Raw genomic sequence first — 23,172 nt, 5'->3', positions numbered from 1 at the left:
GCCCAGCTCCTCTGAGGGCAGGGTTAGCATGGCAGAGATGTGGAAAAGTTTTGTCAACACGCCACAGCTAACTGCACCACCACCTGATACGGAACATGTTAGCAGGAGGCAACATTTCACTAACATGGTGGAACAGTACCCGTGCACACCCCTCCACGTACTGACTGATGGTTCGGCCCCATTCAACTTCTGGGTCTCCAAATTGTCCACGTGGCCAGAGCTAGCCTTTTATGCCTTGGAGGTGCTGGCCTGCCCGGCGGCCAGCGTTTTGTCTGAACGTGTATTCAGCACGGCAGGGGGCGTCATTACAGACAAATAGAGCCGCCTGTCTACAGCCAATGTGGACAAGCTGACGTTCATAAAAAAATGAACCAGGCATGGATCCCACAGGACCTGTCCATCCCTTGTGCAGATTAGATATTAACTACCTCCCCTTAACAATATATTATTCTACTCCAGGGCACTTCCTCATTCAATACTATTTTTAATTTCATTTTACCATTATATTGCGGGGCAACCCAAAGTTGAATGAACCTCTCCTCTGTCTGGGTGCTGGGGCCTAAATGTGTGACAGTGGCCTGTTCCAGTGGTGGGTGACGTGAAGCCTGATTCTCTGCTATGACATGAAGACTTATTCTGTGCTGACATGAAGCTAGATTCTCTGTTACGCGACCTCTCTCCTCTGCCTAGGTGCCTGGGCCTAAATATGTGACAGTGGCCTGTTCCAGAGGTGGGTGACGTGAAGCCTGATTCTATGCTATGACATGAAGACAGATTCTGTGCTGACATAAGGCCAGATTCTCTGTTACGGGACCTCTCTCCTCTGTCTGGGTGCCGGGGCCTAAATATGTGACAGTGGCCTGTTCCAGTGGTGGGTGACGTGAAGCCTGATTCTCTGCTATGACATGAAGACAGATTCTGTGCTGACATAAGGCCAGATTCTCTGTTACGGGACCTCTCTCCTCTGTCTGGGTGCCGGGGCCTAAATATGTGACAGTGGCCTGTTCAAGTGGTGGGTGACGTGAAGCCTGATTCTCTGCTATGACATGAAGACAGATTCTGTGCTGACATAAGGCCAGATTCTCTGTTACGGGACCTCTCTCCTCTGCCTGGGTGCCTGGGCCTAAATATGTGACAGTGGCCTGTTCCAGTGGTGGGTGACGTGAAGCCTGATTCTCTGCTATGACATGAAGACTGATTCTGCGCTGACATAAGGCCAGATTCTCTGTTACGGGACCTCTCTCCTCTGCCTGGGTGCCTGGGCCTAAATGTGTGACAGTGGCCTGTTCCAGTGGTGGGTGACGTGAAGCCTGATTCTCTGCTATGACATGAAGACAGATTCTGCGCTGACATAAGGCCAGATTCTCTGTTACGGGACCTCTCTCCTCTGCCTGGGTGCCTGGGCCTAAATGTGTGACAGTGGCCTGTTCCAGTGGTGGGTGACGTGAAGCCTGATTCTCTGCTATGACATGAAGACTGATTCTGCGCTGACATAAGGCCAGATTCTCTGTTACGGGACCTCTCTCCTCTGCCTGGGTGCCTGGGCCAAAATGTGTGACAGTGGCCTGTTCCAGTGGTGGGTGACGTGAAGCCTGATTCTCTGCTATGACATGAAGACTGATTCTGCGCTGACATAAGGCCAGATTCTCTGTTACGGGACCTCTCTCCTCTGCCTGGGTGCCTGGGCCTAAATGTGTGACAGTGGCCTGTTCCAGTGGTGGGTGACGTGAAGCCTGATTCTCTGCTATGACATGAAGACAGATTCTGCGCTGACATAAGGCCAGATTCTCTGTTATGGGACCTCTCTCCTCTGCCTGGGTGCCTGGGCCTAAATGTGTGACAGTGGCCTGTTCCAGTGGTGGGTGACGTGAAGCCTGATTCTCTGCTATGACATGAAGACTGATTCTGCGCTGACATAAGGCCAGATTCTCTGTTACGGGACCTCTCTCCTCTGCCTGGGTGCCTGGGCCTAAATGTGTGACAGTGGCCTGTTCCAGTGGTGGGTGACGTGAAGCCTGATTCTCTGCTATGACATGAAGACAGATTCTGTGCTGACATAAGGCCAGATTCTCTGTTACGGGACCTCTCTCCTCTGCCTGCGTGCCTGGGCCTAAATGTGTGACAGTGGCCTGTTCCAGTGGTGGGTGACGTGAAGCCTGATTCTCTGCTATGACATGAAGACAGATTCTGTGCTGACATAAGGCCAGATTCTCTGTTATGGGACCTCTCTCCTCTGCCTGGGTGCCTGGGCCTAAATATGTGACAGGGGCCTGTTCCAGTGGTGGGTGACGTGAAGCCTGATTCTCTGCTATGACATGAAGACAGATTCTGTGCTGACATAAGGCCAGATTCTCTGTTACGGGACCTCTCTCCTCTGCCTGGGTGCCTGGGCCTAAATATGTGACAGTGGCCTGTTCCAGTGGTGGGTGACGTGAAGCCTGATTCTCTGCTATGACATGAAGACTGATTCTGTGCTGACATAAGGCCAGATTCTCTGTTACGGGACCTCTCTCCTCTGCCTGGGTGCCTGGGCCTAAATATGTGACAGTGGCCTGTTCCAGTGGTGGGTGACGTGAAGCCTGATTCTCTGCTATGACATGAAGACTGATTCTGCGCTGACATAAGGCCAGATTCTCTGTTACGGGACCTCTCTCCTCTGCCTGGGTGCCTGGGCCTAAATATGTGACAGTGGCCTGTTCCAGTGGTGGTTGACGTGAAGCCTGATTCTCTGCTATGACATGAAGACTGATTCTGCGCTGACATAAGGCCAGATTCTCTGTTACGGGACCTCTTTCCTCTGCCTGGGTGCCTGGGCCTAAATGTGTGACAGTGGCCTGTTCCAGTGGTGGGTGACGTGAAGCCTGATTCTCTGCTATGACATGAAGACAGATTCTGTGCTGACATAAGGCCAGATTCTCTGCTACGGGACCTCTCTCCTCTGTCTGGGTGCCTGGGCCTAAATATGTGACAGTGGCCTGTTCCAGTGGTGGGTGACATGAAGCCAGATTCTTTGCTATGGCATGAAGAGACTGATTCTCTGCTGACATGAAGCCAGATTCTCTGCTATGACATGAAGACTGATTCTGCGCTGACATAAGGCCAGATTCTCTGTTACGGGACCTCTCTCCTCTGCCTGGGTGCCTGGGCCTAAATGTGTGACAGTGGCCTGTTCCAGTGGTGGGTGACGTGAAGCCTGATTCTCTGCTATGACATGAAGACAGATTCTGCGCTGACATAAGGCCAGATTCTCTGTTATGGGACCTCTCTCCTCTGCCTGGGTGCCTGGGCCTAAATGTGTGACAGTGGCCTGTTCCAGTGGTGGGTGACGTGAAGCCTGATTCTCTGCTATGACATGAAGACTGATTCTGCGCTGACATAAGGCCAGATTCTCTGTTACGGGACCTCTCTCCTCTGCCTGGGTGCCTGGGCCTAAATGTGTGACAGTGGCCTGTTCCAGTGGTGGGTGACGTGAAGCCTGATTCTCTGCTATGACATGAAGACTGATTCTGCGCTGACATAAGGCCAGATTCTCTGTTACGGGACCTCTCTCCTCTGCCTGGGTGCCTGGGCCTAAATATGTGACAGTGGCCTGTTCCAGTGGTGGGTGACGTGAAGCCTGATTCTCTGCTATGACATGAAGACTGATTCTGCGCTGACATAAGGCCAGATTCTCTGTTACGGGACCTCTCTCCTCTGCCTGGGTGCCTGGGCCTAAATGTGTGACAGTGGCCTGTTCCAGTGGTGGGTGACGTGAAGCCTGATTCTCTGCTATGACATGAAGACAGATTCTGTGCTGACATAAGGCCAGATTCTCTGCTATGGGACCTCTCTCCTCTGTCTGGGTGCCTGGGCCTAAATATGTGACAGTGGCCTGTTCCAGTGGTGGGTGACATGAAGCCAGATTCTCTGCTATGGCATGAAGAGACTGATTCTCTGCTGACATGAAGCCAGATTCTTTGCTATGGCATGAAGAGACTGATTCTCTGCTGACGTGAAGCCAGATTCTCTGCCATGGGACCTCTGTCCAATTGATATTGGTTCATTTTTATTTTTTTTATTTTTATTTTAATTTATTTCCCTATCCACATTTGTTTGCAGGGGATTTACCTACATGTTGCTGCCTTTTGCAGCCCTCTAGCTCTTTCCTGGGCTGTTTTACAGCCTTTTTAGTGCCGAAAAGTTCGGGTCCCCATTGACTTCAATGGGGTTCGGGTTCGGGACGAAGTTCGGGTTCGGGACGAAGTTCGGCCGAACTTCTCGAACCCGAACATCCAGGTGTTCGCTCAACTCTAGTGAACAGCAATCTTTAAGTCTGACCACAGATTTTCTATTGGATTGAGATCTGGGCTTTGAGATTTGGGGTCATTGTCCTGCTGGAAGGTGAACCTCCGTCCTAGCCTCAAATCACGCATAGAGTGGTATAGGTTTTGCTCAAGAATATCCCTGTATTTAGCACCATCTATCTTTCCCCTTAACTCTGACCAGATTCCCAGTCCCGGCTGCTGAAAAATATCCCCACAGCATGATGCTGCCACCTCCATGTTTCACTGTGGGGTTGGTGTTCTTTGGGTGATGTGTTGGGTTTGCGCCGGACATAGCATTTTCTTTGATGGCCGAAAAGTAAAATTTTTGTCTCATCAGACCAGAGCACCTTCCTCCATACATTTTGGGAGTCTCCCACATGCATTTTCGCAAACTCAGTATGTGCCTTATTGTTTTTAGCTGAAAGTAATGGCTTTCTTCTGGCCACTCTGCCATAAAGCCCAACTCAATGGAGCGAACGGCTTATTGTCGTCCTATGTACAGATACTCCAGTCTCTGATGTGGAACTCTGCAGCTTCTCCAGGGTTACCTTAGGTCTCTGTGCTGCCTCTCGGATTAATGTCCTCCTTGCCCGGTCCGTGAGTTTTGGTGGGCAACCGTCTCTTGGCAGGTTTGCTGTTGTGCCATGTTCTTTCCATTTGGTTATGATAGATTTGATGGTGCTCCTGGGGATCATCAAAGAGTTGGATATTTTTTTAGAACCTAACCTTCACTTGTACTTCTCAACAACATTGTCCCTTACTTGTTTGGAGAGTTCCTTGGGTTCATGGCAGTGTTTGGTTAGTGATGCCTCTTGCTTTGGTGTTGCAGCCTTTGGGGCCTTTCAAAAAAAGTGTGTATATGTAATGACAGATCATGTGACACTTAGATTGCACACAGGTGACATCATTTCACTAATTATGTGACTTCTAAAGGTAATTGGTTGCACCAGATCTTTTTATGGGCTTCTTAACAAAGGGGGTGAATACATACTGTAGAGGAGTTTCTGGAATGGTAGTGGATGGAAGATATGTGCCACCGGGGGTCGTGACCCCGGTGGAGTAAGAGTCGGGTCTTTTGTGTTTTGTCAGCAGTGAGTGCTGTTCACACATCGGTCCGGGCCGGCTCTTACTGGGAACAGGCAAAGAGCAGGGTGGGTGTCTGTTCCCCATGGACCACCACGGGTTGACGGGGGGGGGGGGGGGAAGGAAATGCCGTACCCCTGTTCTCAACAGACGGTTTTTGATTGTTGGTGTCAGTCTACACTGATTCGGGCAGGTTGGTTTTCTCTGGCCCTAGTCATGTAGTGAAGGAGTTAATCCTTCACTATGCTTGGTGGGTGTGGTCTTCCTGCTACACACAGAGCATATGAATATAGGGGTGCGGAGCCGGTGCCCGAAGATCCTGAAGAGGGGATACCAGCCGTAGGGGTCACCAATAAGGAGGAATAGTGTCACCCCGATAGCTTGTCCCTAGAAGGGTTGGCTGGTGAGCCGGTGGAAGCCCCATCTGTCCCGGAACTAGAGATATCCCGAGCCACGTTCGGGACTGCCCAGCTCCAGGATCCTACGTCGTTACGGGCCAGAGAAGGGGTGACTGTCATCAATGGAGTGGCTCAGCACCCGGGAGCAGACTCGGAATTTCCCCACCTGGGCTGTAACCAGAACCTGCTGTACCAGGTCGACAAAGTCCGGCAAGAGGTAATAGAACAGTTAGTGGTTCTTCAGCCATACCACCGCATGGTATTAGACTTAGTGCATACTCATGTGTTAGGAGGGCATCTGGGGATCCAGAAAACTCAGGAACGTATACTGCAGCTTTTCTATTGGCCCGGGGTATATGAGGAAGTCAGGAGGTTTTGCCAGTCCTGTCCAGAGTGTCAGAGGACAAGCCCCCAGCCTCACTATCGTAGTCCACTGGTGCCCATGCCCATTATCGAAGTACCTTTCAAAAGGGTCGCTATGGACCTGATAGGCCACATTAACAAGTCAGCCAGAGGCCACCAACATATCCTGGTCATAGTAGACTACGCTACTCGCTACCCTGAGGCGATACCCCTGCGCCACACGTCAGCCAAGCTAATAGCCATGGAGCTGATGGGGATGTTCTACCGGGTGGGGATACCGAAGGAGATATTGACGGATCAAGGGACTTCTTTCATGTCCAAAGTGATGAGGGAGCTCTGCAAAATATTAAATATAAAACACTTGAGTACGTCCGTCTATCATCCCCAAACTGACGGGCTGGTGGAACGATTTAATAAGACCCTGAAGTCCATGCTCAAGAGAGCTGTGGCAAAAGACGGAAAGGACTGGGACCTCTTGCGGCCCTATGTGTTATTTGTGGTACGAGAAGTGCCCCAGGCGTCCACTGGGTTCTCACCGTTTGAGCTTTTATAAGGCAGACATCCCCGAGGGCTGCTAGATATCACTTAAGAGGCATGGGAGCAGCAGCCTACCCTCCACAAAAGCATAGTCGAGCACATCGAGAAGATGCAGGACCGGATAGGGACAGTTCTGCCCATAGTCCGTGAACATATGGAAGCGGCTCAGCTGGCCCAGAGCCGTGTGTACAACCAGGCCACCCAGGTAAGGACGTTTAACTCGGGTGACCAAGTGTTAGTACTAGTGCCCACCATAGACAGCAAGTTCCTGGCCAGGTGGCAAGGACCGTATGAGATAAGTGAGAAGTTAGGCCCCGTGAATTACAGGGTATACCAGTCAGGAAGGCGGAAGCCAGAGCAGGTATACCACGTTAATTTACTGAAATCCTGTAAAGATAGAGAAGGTCTTCTTGGGGATGGCCCGCGCTCTGTCTTGGCTGCAGAGATCGTCAAGCCCTCCGGTGGTACCAGAGGACACCCCTGCAGTAAAGATAGGTAGAGGTTTGTCGACTAAGCAGACTCAAGAAGTGAAGGAGTTAATTAGCAGGACGTGTTCTCTGACCTTCCAGGACGTACCAACCTAGTCCAACATGACATTGTCACCGAGCCCCAGAAAAAAATCAGTTTACGACCGTACCGTGTATCGAGGCTCGGCGACAAGCCATTGCAGAGGAAGTGAAGTTTAGGCCTCATGCACACGGCCGTGCCGTTTTTTGCGGGTCTGCAAACCACGGATCCACAAAAAATGGAACCCGTCCGTGTTGCCTTACGCAATTTGCGGAACGGAATGGGCGCCGGCAATGTAGATGCCTATTCTTGTCTGCAAAGCGGACGGGGCTAACGGAACAGAGCCACAGATGCGGACAGCACACGGAGTGCTGTCCGCATCTTTTGCGGCCCCATTGAAGTGAATGGGTTTGCATCCGAGCCACCAAAACGGTGGCTCGGATGCGGACCCAAACAACGGCCTTTAATAGAGACAGCAAAAGAGAAGACCGCCTTTGTCACGCCGGAGGGGCTGTTCCATTATAGAGTGTTGCCCTTCGTGTTGCACGGCGCTCCGGCCACGTTTCAATGGCTGATGGATATCGTCCTCCGACCACATCTTCGGTATGCCTCAGCATATTTAGACAATATCATCATATGTAGCCAGGACTGGCAAAGTCCCTTGTCAAAGGTTCAAGCAGTGATAGACTCGCTCAGGAAAGCGGGATTGACCGCCAACCCCAAAAAGTGCTCAGTGGGCCTGGAGGAAACGTGGTATTTGGGTTATGCCATTGGACGCAGAGTCGTTAAGCCCCAAGTAAATAAGATCGAGGCGATCCGAAGTTGGCATAGACCCCTTACGACCAGGCAGCTGCGGTCGTTTTTAGGGATGGTAGAGTATTATATGAGGTTCATCCCACATTTTGCCACTTTAGCTGCCCCGTTGACAGGACTCCTGAAAGGTAGAAAGTCAGTAATGGTTCGCTGGGATGAGCAGGCGGAAGAGGCGTTCTCCCGTTTGAACTCGGCCCTATGCGGGTCCCCAGTTCTGGTGATGCCCGACTTTGGACGGGACTTTATAGTTCAGACGGACCCCTCTGGAGTAGGCCTCGGGGCAGTACTCTCCCAGGAAATCAACGGTGAAGAACACCCTGTTGATTTCCTAAGCCACAAGCTCACCCCAGCGGAAACCCGGTACAGCGTGGTAGAAAGAGAATGCCTCGCCATCAAGTGGGCACTTGAATCTCTCAGGTATTACCTGTTGGGAGCAGGTTCTGTCTGGTGACCGACCATTCCCCTCTCCAGTGGATGAGCCAGGCGAAGGAGGAGAGTGCTCAGGTCACCAGATGGTTCTTGTCCCTCCAAAAATTTTAAGTTCAGGGTTGAGCACAGGGCAGGTCGCCTGCAAGGGAATGCGGATGCCCTGTCTTTATGTGTGTTCACCCTGGTAGGATTGAACAGCGTTGTCAAGCCTTTAGGGGTGAACAAAGAAGGGGGATATGTAGGGGAGTTTCTGGAGTGGTAGTGGACGGAAGATACGTGCCACCGGGGGTCGTGGCCCTGGTGGAGTAAGAGCCGGGTCTTTTGTGTTTTGTCAGCAGTGAGTGCTGTTCACACATTGGTCCAGGCCGGCTCTTACTGGGAACAGGCAAAGAGCAGGGTGGGTGTCTGCTCCCCACGGACCACCACGGGTTGATGGGGGGGGGAGGAAACGCCGTACCCCTGTTCTCAACAGACGGTTTTCGATTGTTGGTGTCTAGTCGGGTAGTGAAGGAGTTAATCCTTCACTATGCTCGGTTGGTGTGGTCTTCCTGCTACACACAGTGTGTGAATATGAGTATGGTGTTTGCTGACTGTGGGGGCTGATGAAGTGCGGTCTCCTGTCTCTCTGCAGGAAGCTGTATGGAAGGCTGATCGGAGGGTCGGGCTGAGCTCTGTAATCCGCTCCGTCTAACAAAGATTGCACAACTGATGCAAGTGCAGAGAACGACCAAAAGAAGGGATCCTGTGGCCGGAGCCAATCCCTTGTCCAGGCCGACCCGTGGCCTGTCTAACTTGCATGAACTTGGATGAACCTGCTCCACGACAAAGTGTAGTACCAACCAATGGTGGGGAGAGACTAATTAAACAGGCGCCGAGACGCCTGCAGCGTTTGGGTCTCCGTTGTGGGAGGTGGGGTTTATGAACATTGCTATTGTGTGAACTGCACAGATTTTGATGTGACGCACTGGAGTGAATAAAAGAGCACGCTTTTGACACAAAGCCTGTCTCCTAAGCCTCTGTACTGCCACCGCTACCGCCGCCTACCAGAGGAAAAAAAAACACAATACGCACATGCCAATTTTTGTTTTTTTATTTCTAAACAATTGTTTTATTTATATATTTTTCTCATTTCACTTCACCAACTTAGACTATTGTGTTCTGATCCATCACATAAAATCCATCACGAAAAAGTCAAGGTAGTGAATACTTTTGCAAGGCACTGTATATACAGTATATATATATATATACACTGCTCAAAAAAATAAAGGGAACACAAAAATAACACATCCTAGATCTGAATTAATAAATATTTTTCTGAAATACTTTGTTATTTACATAGTTGAATGAGCTGACAACAAAATCACACAAAAATAAAAAAAATGGAAATCCAATTTTTTAACCCATGGAGGTCTGGATTTGGAGTCACACTCAAAATTAAAGTGGAAAAACACACTACAGGCTGATCCAACTTTGATGTAATGTCCTTAAAACAAGTCAAAATGAGGCTCAGTAGTGTGTGTGGCCTCCACGTGCCTGTATGACCTCCCTACAACGCCTGTGCATGCTCCTGATGAGGTGGTGGACGGTATCCTGAGGGATCTCCTCCCAGACCTGGACTAAAGCATCTGCCAACTCCTGGACAGTCTGTGGTGCAACGTGACGTTGGTGGATAGAGCGAGACATGATGTCCCAGATGTGCTCAATTGGATTCAGGTCTGGGGAACGGGCGGGCCAGTCCATAGCATCAATGCCTTCATCTTGCAGGAACTGCTTACACACTCCAGCCACATGAGGTCTAGCATTGTCTTGCATTAGGAGGAACCCAGGGCCAACCGCACCAGCAAATGGTCTCACAAGGGGTCTGAGGATCTCATCTCGGTACCTAATGGCAGTCAGGCTACCTCTGGCGAGCACATGGAGGGCTGTGCGGCCCTCCAAAGAAATGCCACCCCACACCATTCCTGACCCAATGCCAAACCGGTCATTCTGGAGGATGTTGCAGGCAGCAGAACGTTCTCCACGGCGTCTCCAGACTCTGTCACATCTGTCACATGTGCTTAGTGTGAACCTGCTTTCATCTGTGAAGAGCACAGGGCGCCAGTGGCGAATTTGCCAATCTTGGTGTTCTCTGGCAAATGCCAAACGTCCTGCACGGTGTTGGGCTGTAAGCACAACCCCCACCTGTGGACGTCGGGCCCTCATATCACCCTCATGGAGTCTGTTTCTGACTGTTTGAGCAGACACATGCACATTTGTGGCCTGCTGGAGGTCATTTTGCAGGACTCTTGCAGTGCTCCTCCTGTTCCTCCTTGCACAAAGGCGGAGGTAGCGGTTCTGCTGCTGGGTTGTTGCCCTCCTACGGCCTCCTCCACGTCTCCTGATGTACTGGCCTGTCTCCTGGTAGCGCCTCCATGCTCTTGACACTACGCTGACAGACACAGCAAACCTTCTTGCCACAGCTCGCATTGATGTGCCATCCTGGATAAGCTGCACTACCTGAGCCACTTGTGTGGGTTGTAGACTCCGTCTCATGCTACCACTAGAGTGAAAGCACCGCCAGCATTCAAAAGTGACCAAAACATCAGCCAGGAAGCATAGGAACTGAGAAGTGGTCTGTGGTTACCACCTGCAGAACCACTCCTTTATTGGGGGTGTCTTGCTAATTGCCTATAATTTCCACCTGTTGTCTATCCCATTTGCACAACAGCATGTGAAATTGATTGTCACTCAGTGTTGCTTCCTAAGTGGACAGTTTGATTTCACAGAAGTGGGATTGACTTGGAGTTACATTGTGTTGTTTAGGTGTTCCCTTTATTTTTTTGAGCAGTGTATATATATATATATATATATATATATATATATATATATAAAATTTGTGCATATTATTAAATTATAGTTAATCAAATAAATACAATCTATTTTCCATACTTTACATTATCTGTTAGGAAAATAATAAATAATCTACATGGGAAACTTTGGCACTATGCTCCTCAGTATAGAATTCTTAATTTGGAAATGGAGAGTGCCTCAGTAACGGGGGAGCTATTCATAGTTTTTTTGGGGGGGGATTTATTTTTACATTGCTTAGTATAACATAAATAACTTGCTTGTTTTATTCTATAGGTTCATTGTGAATGAATAAAACTTTATTTTCTTTGTAACAATGCAAATCTTATTTTTTTACTTTGAATTTTTTTTATTTATAAAAATTTTAACTTTTAAAAATGTTAACTTTTTTTTAGAGAAAGTGAACTTGACATTGTTACTTGCAAGCAACCTATTAAGAAGATCATAAAAGGCTCATCAATGTACAATTGCATGTCTATTCATCTTAATTAGGCATTTGGTAGCAATGGAAACCCATCAGCACCATACTGCCATGTTGCGGCAGAGCTAATGCACGGGTTGAAAATGTTCTGCCTGCACATTGACATCTATGCAAAAGCATGTTATGACATCAAAGTATAAAAAAGATTAACTAAATAAAATGTTTTAATTAATACAAAATAAAAAGTATAAAAATGTAAAAGTTTCTGTTAAAACGTGTTTTGTATGTGATTGATCACCCATTAAAAAGAAAAAAGTTATTCATGATTTATGGAAACATTATGAAGAGATTTAATGGAGTTTCTCAAAGTTAAAGGGCATCTGTCAGCAGATTTGTACCTATGACACTGGCTAACCTGACCTGTTACATGTGCACTTGGCAACTGAAGGCATCTGTGTTGGCCCCATGTTCATATGTGTCGGCATTTTTTAGAAAAAAGATGTTTGAATATTTGTAAATGAGCCTCTGGGAGCAACAGGGGCGTTGCCTTTACTCTTTGAGGCTCTGCTGTCTCTGCAATTGCCATGCCTTCTGCACTTTAATTGACAGGACTAGGCGGTGTAAACATCATGTCTGCCCCTGTCAATAAGTGCTGAGGGCGTGGCAGTTGCAGAGGGAGAAGAAACTGAAGGAGTAAAGGCAACGCCCCCACTGCTCCTAGAGACTCATTTGCATATATTTAAACAGATCTGCTGAAAGATGCCCTTTAAATAGCAGGGCAATTACAAGTGCTATAAAATGTGATCTGTAAGGGTCTGCCTACAGATGTAAATATGCAGGCAGGGCACCCTCAATTTAAATGAATGGTTTCCTAAATTATATTATGTAGATGAATGTAAATTTTGTAAAACTATACTATATATCCATAATGTACAAAGCAATACCATTTAAACATTAGGATTCCAACCATCAGACTGTACCTGAGCAGATGACTCCAGCATCTTCATTGTGTCCACAGTCATGTGATGTAAGCCCTCTGTGCGGACAGTCCCACAAGAAACTTTCATTGCCAATACATTGTACATCATCCAATATAATCAGTCCTTGTCCTTGACCAAATGCTGCACTCTGGTTAAACGCAAGAGCATTACCGCAACCTATCTGCTGACATACAACTTGCGCATCCTTAATATCCCATAGGTCATCACACACAGTTCCCCATGTTCCATTATAGAGGATTTCTACACGACCATCACACCGACCTGTTCCATTTACCAGCCTCAAATCCATGGGTGAAGCTAGTTAAAAAAAAATATATAGGAAAAAAATGTGAAATTCACACTAAATGTACAGTTTGTGATCATAAGGTGAGGCTTTATCTCTAACGTTCATTTGAAGGGGAAGTTGTGTTTTTTGGCCAGTAAAACACCTCTACATTAACCACCTCCGGACCGCCTAACGCAGGATCGCGTTCCGGAGGTGGCAGCCCTGCGCAGAGTCACGCATATATGCGTCATCTCGCGATGGCCGAGATTTCCTGTGAACGCGCGCACACAGGCGCGCGCGCTCACAAGAACGGAAGGTAAGAGAGTTGATCTCCAGCCTGCCAGCGGCGATCGTTCGCTGGCAGGCTGGAGATGTGTTTTTTTTAACCCCTAACAGGTATATTAGCCGCTGTTTTGATAACAGCGTCTAATATACCTGCTACCTGGTCCTCTGGTGGTCCCATTTGTTTGGATCGACCACCAGAGGACACAGGTAGCTCAGTAAAGTCCCACCAAGCACCACTACACTACACTACACCCCCCCCCCCCGTCACTTATTAACCCCTTATTAGCCCCTGATCACCCCTGATCACCCCATATAGACTCCCTGATCACCCCCCTGTCATTGATTACACCCCTGTCATTGATCAACCCCCTGTAAAGCTCCATTCAGACGTCCGCATGATTTTTACGGATCCACTGATAGATGGATCGGATCCGCAAAACGCATCCGGACGTCTGAATGAAGCCTTACAGGGGCATGATCAATGACTGTGGTGATCACCCCATATAGACTCCCTGATCACCCCCCTGTAAAGCTCCATTCAGATGTCCGCATGATTTTTACGGATGCACTGATAGATGGATCCGATCCGCAAAACGCATCCGGACGTCTGAATGAAGCCTTACAGGGGCATGATCAATGACTGTGGTGATCACCCCATATAGACTCCCTGATCACCCCCCTGTAAAGCTCCATTCAGATGTCCGCATGATTTTTACGGATGCACTGATAGATGGATCCGATCCGCAAAACGCATCCGGACGTCTAAATGAAGCCTTACAGGGGCATGATCAATGACTGTGGTGATCACCCCATATAGACTCCCTGATCACCCCCCTGTAAAGCTCCATTCAGATGTCCGCATGATTTTTACGGATGCACTGATAGATGGATCCGATCCGCAAAACGCATCCGGACGTCTGAATGAAGCCTTACAGGGGCATGATCAATGACTGTGGTGATCACCCCATATAGACTCCCTGATCACCCCCCTGTAAAGCTCCATTCAGATGTCCGCATGATTTTTACGGATGCACTGATAGATGGATCCGATCCGCAAAACGCATCCGGACGTCTGAATGAAGCCTTACAGGGGCATGATCAATGACTGTGGTGATCACCCCATATAGACTCCCTGATCACCCCCCTGTAAAGCTCTATTCAGATGTCCGCATGATTTTTACGGATGCACTGATAGATGGATCCGTTCCGCAAAACGCATCCGGACGTCTGAATGAAGCCTTACAGGGGCATGATCAATGACTGTGGTGATCACCCCCCCTGTCATTGATTACCCCCCTGTAAAGCTCCATTCAGATGTCCGCATGATTTTTACGGATGCACTGATAGATGGATCCGATCCGCAAAACGCATCCGGACGTCTGAATGAAGCCTTACAGGGGCATGATCAATGACTGTGGTGATCACCCCATATAGACTCCCTGATCACCCCCCTGTAAAGCTCCATTCAGATGTCCGCATGATTTTTACGGATGCACTGATAGATGGATCCGATCCGCAAAACGCATCCGGACGTCTGAATGAAACCTTACAGGGGCATGATCAATGACTGTGGTGATCACCCCATATAGACTCCCTGATCACCCCCCTGTAAAGCTCCATTCAGATGTCCGCATGATTTTTACGGATGCACTGATAGATGGATCCGATCCGCAAAACGCATCCGGACGTCTGAATGAAGCCTTACAGGGGCATGATCAATGACTGTGGTGATCACCCCCCCTGTCATTGATTACCCCCCTGTAAAGCTCCATTCAGATGTCCGCATGATTTTTACGGATGCACTGATAGATGGATCCGATCCGCAAAACGCATCCGGACGTCTGAATGAAGCCTTACAGGGGCATGATCAATGACTGTGGTGATCACCCCATATAGACTCCCTGATCACCCCGCTGTCATTGATTACCCCCCTGTAAAGCTCCATTCAGATGTCCGCATGATTTTTACGGATGCACTGATAGATGGATCCGATCCGCAAAACGCATCCGGACGTCTGAATGAAGCCTTACAGGGGCATGATCAATGACTGTGGTGATCACCCCCCCTGTCATTGATTACCCCCCTGTAAAGCTCCATTCAGATGTCCGCATGATTTTTACGGATGCACTGATAGATGGATCGGATCCGCAAAACGCATCCGGACGTCTGAATGAAGCCTTACAGGGGCATGATCAATGACTGTGGTGATCACCCCATATAGACTCCCTGATCACCCCCCTGTAAAGCTCCATTCAGATGTCCGCATGATTTTTACGGATGCACTGATAGATGGATCCGATCCGCAAAACGCATCCGGACGTCTGAATGAAGCCTTACAGGGGCGTGATCAATGACTGTGGTGATCACCCCATATAGACTCCCTGATCACCCCCCTGTCATTGATTACCCCCCTGTCATTGATTACCCCCCTGTAAAGCTCCATTCAGACGTCCGCATGATTTTTACGGATCCACTGATAGATGGATCGGATCCGCAAAACGCATCCGGACGTCTGAATGAAGCCTTACAGGGGCGTGATCAATGACTGTGGTGATCACCCCATATAGACTCCCTGATCACCCCCCTGTCATTGATTACCCCCCTGTCATTGATTACCCCCCTGTAAAGCTCCATTCAGACGTCCGCATGATTTTTACGGATCCACTGATAGATGGATCGGATCCGCAAAACGCATCCGGACGTCTGAATGAAGCCTTACAGGGGCGTGATCAATGACTGTGGTGATCACCCCATATAGACTCCCTGATCACCCCCCTGTCATTGATCAACCCCCTGTCATTGATCACCCCCCCTGTCATTGATCACCCCCCTGTCATTGATCACCCCCCCTGTCATTGATCACCCTCTGTAAGGCTCCATTCAGACATTTTTTTGGCCCAAGTTAGCGGAATTATTTTTTTTTTTTCTTACAAAGTCTCATATTCCACTAACTTGTGTCAAAAAATAAAATCTCACATGAACTCACCATACCCCTCACGGAAACCAAATGCGTAAAATTTTTTAGACATTTATATTCCAGACTTCTTCTCACGCTTTAGGGCCCCTAGAATGCCAGGGCAGTATAAATACCCCACATGTGACCCCATTTCGGAAAGAAGACACCCCCAGGTATTCCGTTAGGGGCATATTGAGTCCGTGAAAGATTGAAATTTTTGTCCCAAGTTAGCGGAACGGGAGACTTTGTGAGAAAAAAATTAAAAATATCAATTTCCGCTAACTTGTGCCAAAAAAAATTAATTTCTATTAACTCGCCATGCCCCTCATTGAATACCTTGGGGTGTCTTCTTTCCAAAATGGGGTCACATGTGGGGTATTTATACTGCCCTGGCATTCTAGGGGCCCCAAAGCGTGAGAAGAAGTCTGGTATCCAAATATCTAAAAATGCCCTCCTAAAAGGAATTTGGGCACCTTTGCGCATCTAGGCTGCAAAAAAGTGTCACACATCTGGTATCGCCGTACTCAGGAGAAGTTGGGGAATGTGTTTTGGGGTGTCATTTTACATATACCCATGCTGGGTGAGATAAATATCTTGGTCAAATGCCAACTTTGTATAAAAAAATGGGAAAAGTTGTCTTTTGCCAAGATATTTCTCTCACCCAGCAAGGGTATATGTAAAATGACACCCCAAAACACATTCCCCAACTTCTCCTGAATACGGCGATACCACATGTGTGACACTTTTTTGCAGCCTAGGTGGGCAAAGGGGCCCATATTCCAAAGAGCACCTTTAGGATTTCACAGGTCATTTACCTACTTACCACACATTAGGGCCCCTGGAAAATGCCAGGGCAGTATAACTACCCCACAAGTGACCCCATTTTGGAAAGAAGACACCCCAAGGTATTCCGTGAGGGGCATGGCGAGTTCCTAGAATTTTTTATTTTTTGTCACAAGTTAGTGGAAAATGCTGATTTTTTTTTTTTATTTTTTTTTTCATACAAAGTCTCATATTCCACTTACTTGTGACAAAAAATAAAAACTTCCATGAACTCACTATGCCCATCAGCGAATACCTTGGGGTCTCTTCTTTCCAAAATGGGGTCACTTGTGGGGTAGTTATACTGCCCTGGCATTCTAGGGGCCCAAATGTGTGGTAAGGAGTTTGAAATCAAATTCTGTAAAAAATGACCTGTGAAATCCGAAAGGTGCTCTTTGGAATATGGGCCCCTTTGCCCACCTAGGCTGCAAAAAAGTGTCACACATCTGGTATCTCTGTACTCAGGAGAAGGTGGGGAATGTGTTTTGGGGTGTCATTTTACATATACCCCTGCTGGGTGAGAGAAATATCTTGGCAAAAGACAACTTTTCCCATTTTTTTATACAAAGTTGGCATTTGACCAAGATATTTATCTCACCCAGCATGGGTATATGTAAAAAGACACCCCAAAACACATTCCCCACCTTCTCCTGAGTACGGAGATACCAGATGTGTGACACTTTTTTGCAGCCTAGGTGGGCAAAGGGGCCCATATTCCAAAGAGCACCTTTCGGATTTCACAGGTCATTTTTTACAGAATTTGATTTCAAACTCCTTACCACACATTTGGGCCCCTAGAATGCCAGGGCAGTATAACCACCCCACAAGTGACCCCATTTTGGAAAGAAGAGACCCCAAGGTATTCGCTGATGGGCATAGTGAGTTCATGGAAGTTTTTATTTTTTGTCACAAGTTAGTGGAATATGAGACTTTGTATGAAAAAAAATTTTAAAAAAATCATCATTTTCCACTAACTTGTGACAAAAAATAAAAAATTCTAGGAACTTGCCATGCCCCTCACGGAATACCTTGGGGTGTCTTCTTTCCAAAATGGGGTCACTTGTGGGGTAGTTATACTGCCCTGGCATTCTAGGGGCCCAAATGTGTGGTAAGGAGTTTGAAATCAAATTCTGTAAAAAATGACCTGTGAAATCCGAAAGGTGCTCTTTGGAATATGGGCCCCTTTGCCCACCTAGGCTGCAAAAAAGTGTCACACATCTGGTATTGCCGTACTCAGGAGAAGGTGGGGAATGTGTTTTGGGGTGTCATTTTACATATACCCATGCTGGGTGAGAGAAATATCTTGGCAAAAGACAACTTTTCCCATTTTTTTATACAAAGTTGGCATTTGACCAAGATATTTATCTCACCCAGCATGGGTATATGTAAAAAGACACCCCAAAACACATTCCCCACCTTCTCCTGAGTACGGAGATACCAGATGTGTGACACTTTTTTGCAGCCTAGGTGGGCAAAGGGGCCCATATTCCAAAGAGCACCTTTCGGATTTCACAGGTCATTTTTTACAGAATTTGATTTCAAACTCCTTACCACACATTTGGGCCCCTAGAATGCCAGGGCAGTATAACTACCCCACAAGTGACCCCATTTTGGAAAGAAGAGACCCCAAGGTATTCGCTGATGGGCATAGTGAGTTCATAGAATTTTTTATTTTTTGTCACAAGTTAGTGGAATATGAGACTTTGTAAGAAAAAAAAAAAATCATCATTTTCCGCTAACTTGTGACAAAAAATAAAAAATTCTAGGAACTTGCCATGCCCCTCACGGAATACCTTGGGGTGTCTTCTTTCCAAAATGGGGTCACTTGTGGGGTAGTTATACTGCCCTGGCATTCTAGGGGCCCAAATGTGTGGTAAGGAGTTTGAAATCAAATTCTGTAAAAAATGACCTGTGAAATCCGAAAGGTGCTCTTTGGAATATGGGCCCCTTTGCCCACCTAGGCTGCAAAAAAGTGTCACACATCTGGTATTGCCGTACTCAGGAGAAGGTGGGGAATGTGTTTTGGGGTGTCATTTTACATATACCCATGCTGGGTGAGAGAAATATCTTGGCAAAAGACAACTTTTCCCATTTTTTTATACAAAGTTGGCATTTGACCAAGATATTTATCTCACCCAGCATGGGTATATGTAAAAAGACACCCCAAAACACATTCCCCACCTTCTCCTGAGTACGGAGATACCAGATGTGTGACACTTTTTTGCAGCCTAGGTGGGCAAAGGGGCCCATATTCCAAAGAGCACCTTTCGGATTTCACAGGTCATTTTTTACAGAATTTGATTTCAAACTCCTTACCACACATTTGAGCCCCTAGAATGCCAGGGCAGTATAACTACCCCACAAGTGACCCCATTTTGGAAAGAAGAGACCCCAAGGTATTCGCTGATGGGCATAGTGAGTTCATAGAATTTTTTATTTTTTGTCACAAGTTAGTGGAATATGAGACTTTGTAAGAAAAAAAAAAAAATCATCATTTTCCGCTAACTTGTGACAAAAAATAAAAAGTTCTATGAACTCACTATGCCCATCAGCGAATACCTTAGGGTGTGTACTTTCCGAAATGGGGTCATTTGTGGGGTGTTTGTACTGTCTGGGCATTGTAGAACCTCAGGAAACATGACAGGTGCTCAGAAAGTCAGAGCTGCTTCAAAAAGCGGAAATTCACATTTTTGTACCATATTTGTAAACGCTATAACTTTTACCCAAACCATTTTTTTTTTACCCAAACATTTTTTTTTTATCAAAGACATGTAGAACAATAAATTTAGAGCAAAATTTATATATGGATGTAGTTTTTTTTGCAAAATTTGACAACTGAAAGTGAAAAATGTCATTTTTTTGCAAAAAAATCGTTAAATTTCGATTAATAACAAAAAAAGTAAAAATGTCAGCAGCAAAGAAATACCACCAAATGAAAGCTCTATTAGTGAGAAGAAAAGGAGGTAAAATTCATTTGGGTGGTAAGTTGCATGACCGAGCAATAAATGGTGAAAGTAGTGTAGGTCAGAAGTGTAAAAAGTGGCCTGGTCTTTCAGGGTGTTTAAGCACTGGGGGCTGAAGTGGTTAAATGCAACACATCACAAAAAACACACTGGGTCACAAGTAAAAAAAACAAAAGCATAGCATGAATAGTACTGAAAATATTAACTCGAGATGAGCGAATCTTCCAAGATTCTGTCCGTTTCGGATTCACCGAATTTATCAAAAAGTTTGGTTCGGTTCTGAATCTATTCATTCTGAACCAAAGTTGCTCCAATTGCCCTGAAAATTGGTATATGACCCACTGTAGTCCTCTAAAGCGCAGATTTTTTTCTTTTATAAAAGGCTCCTATCTCGTTTTGTTACTTTTTCAAGAATTTTTTCATTTTCCCTTGTCCATCCCCTCGTTCTGATACATTGTCAGGTGTAACTGTATCTACTTTTATCATGGCTCCCACAAACTGCGGTTATTGCTTGGTCGCAACTGACTGCAATTACCTCCTGCCTGGTGGTGACTGAACACTATTGATTGCTTATGCACTGGGCGCCATTTTACAAGATTTGTCTGAATTAAACCTAAAAAGATTTGGGGTTGATTTAGTACCTAAAAAATATCTGTAACTGGGAATGGATTCGTTCATCTCTAATAGTAACCAATCATCACTTTTTCAGACTTGCTTACAAGTTAAAGGGAATGTGTCATCAGAAAATGACCTTTTTGATGTTGTTTTCAATTTTCCATTTATTCCATATATTTAAACAAAAAAAGATAAAATCCTTCAGTTTTCACACTGGCCATTATGTCTAATAATTGGTGCCATTTCTTGGTTTATACAGATCACTTTACTGCAGTAAACTTATTCTAATCCTGCCTGAAATGAAATCACCTCTGTGCATAGATAAGACAGGATCCATTATTCACAATGTGTGTTTGTAAGATCTTATCTATTCTTTCCTTGTACAATGACCTCTGCACAGGTCACAGAGCATGTCTGTGATAGGGTCCCCTCCTGCCCATTGTGTATATGGCCCATGGGGCTGCCTTAAAGAAATTTTCTTAATGCTTTTTAAATGCTGTTAAGAACAGCTCAGGCAAGATGGCCGCCCCCATAATCATGTTCAACAAATAGAAAATAAAAACAGATTAGCAAATCAGCAGGTGCCCTGTGATATCACAGCCCTATAAAAAAACTCATTCTGCCCTGTCTCTGCCATTTTACAGTGAACTTATTATAACGAGAGACGTGATAGGTGCTAGGGACAGTGTTTAACAAAGCTTTAAACTGTAAAATTTTGGATATGGACAGTGCAGGGACAGTGTAGGGAGATAGTAGGGAGAGTTTTCAAACACATTAGGTGAAGCATAGGGAGCGCTTTTGGAGACTGCAGGGACAGTGCAGGCTCTGTGTAATTTCCCTGTGCATCTTGTTCCACTGTTGTGCCATTCATACTTAATCTGTTCTATTATATATAGACTTACTGTGCATCAGACTTAGTCTTAATAGGCAGTCTAATATATAGGAATGTTTACCTAGTTCATATGCTGCACCATTTATACTTAATCTGTTCTGGTACACATAGACTTACTGTGCATCAGAATCATTGTCAACAGCAATCTACAAACCGGATTCCAAAAAAGTTGGGACACTAAACAAATTGTGAATAAAAACTGAATGCAATGATGTGGAGATGGCAAATGTCAATATTTTATTTGTAATAGAACGTAGATGACACATCAAACGTTTAATCCGAGTAAATGTATAATTTTAAAGGAGAAATACGTTGATTCCAATTTTCACGGTGTCAACAAATCCCCAAAAAGTTGGGACAAGTAGCAATAAGAGGCTGGAAAAACTAAATTTGAGCATAACGAAGAGCTGGAAGACCAATTAACACTAATTAGTTCAATTGGCAACATGATTGGGTATAAAAAGAGCTTCTGAGAGTGGCAGTGTCTCTCAGAAGCCAAGATGGGTAGAGGATCACCAATTCCCACAATGTTGTGCAGAAAGATAGTGGAGCAATATCAGAAAGGTGTTACCCAGCGAAAAATTGCAAAGACTTTGCATCTATCATCATCAACTGTGCATAACATCATCCGAAGATTCAGAGAATCTGGAACAATCTCTGTGCGTAAGGGTCAAGGCCGTAAAACCATACTGGATGCCCGTGATCTCCGGGCCCTTAAACGACACTGCACCACAAACAGGAATGCTACTGTAAAGGAAATCACAGAATGGGCTCAGGAATACTTCCAGAAACCATTGTCAGTGAACACAATCCACCGTGCCATCCGCTGTTGCCAGCTGAAACTCTACAGTGCAAAGAAGAAGCCATTTCTAAGCAAGATCCACAAGCTCAGGCATTTTCACTGGGCTAGGGATCATTTAAAATGGAGTGTGGCAAAATGGAAGACTGTTCTGTGGTCAGACGAGTCACGATTCGAAGTTCTTTTTAGAAATCTGGGACACGATGTCATCCGGACCAAAGAGGACAAGGACAACCCAAGTTGTTATCAATGCTCAGTTCAGAAGCCTGCATCTCTGATGGTATGGGGTTGCATGAGTGCGTGTGGCATGGGCAACTTGCATCTCTGGAAAGGCACCATCAATGCAGAAAAATATATTCAGGTTCTAGAACAACATATGCTCCCACCCAGACGTCATCTCTTTCAGGGAAGACCCTGCATTTTTCAACAAGATAATGCCAGACCACATTCTGTATCAATCACAACATCATGGCTGCCTAGGAGAAGGATCCGGGTACTGAAATGGCCAGTCTGCAGTCCAGATCTTTCACCTATAGAGAACATTTGGCGCATCATAAAGAGGAAGGAAAAATCACTGGAAGAGGTCAAATTGTTAGATAGAATAGACTTCTTTGCCCCTAAACAAAAGCAGGTGAATGATGAGAAAATGAGAATGATCTTACCGTTTCATGCCCAGTATAGGAGTATGGAGAGAATTATTGCGAAATATTGGCACCACTTACTTGGAGATAAGCTAGTTGGGCCCATACTCACCAATACACCTTTGATTACATATACTAGGGCTTCGAACTTGGGATTGAAGGTAGCGCCATCTATAAAGAATAGAGAACATAATATACAGAAACAGAATTGGTTATCCTTTAAAGGATTCC

At 46.3% G+C, this 23,172-nt stretch overlaps 1 protein-coding gene across 1 annotated transcript in view; it reads right to left on the bottom strand.

Annotated features, from left to right (window-relative positions):
• The window catches only part of LOC121005507 (deleted in malignant brain tumors 1 protein-like), a 67,370-nt gene extending 54,602 nt beyond the window's left edge, over positions 1-12,768 (bottom strand). Inside the window, exon 1 of the mRNA XM_040438274.1 lies at positions 12,683-12,768. The gene's annotated coding sequence lies outside the window, so the exon portion shown is untranslated. The remainder of the gene's footprint in view (positions 1-12,682) is intronic.
• Between the last annotated feature and the right edge of the window lie 10,404 nt (positions 12,769-23,172).

Source organism: Bufo bufo, chromosome 6 (genome assembly GCF_905171765.1).
Source record: "Bufo bufo chromosome 6, aBufBuf1.1, whole genome shotgun sequence".
NCBI lineage: Eukaryota > Metazoa > Chordata > Amphibia > Anura > Bufonidae > Bufo > Bufo bufo.
The sequence above is the reverse complement of the archived record's forward strand: the minus strand, read 5'-3'. Positions and strand labels throughout refer to the sequence as shown.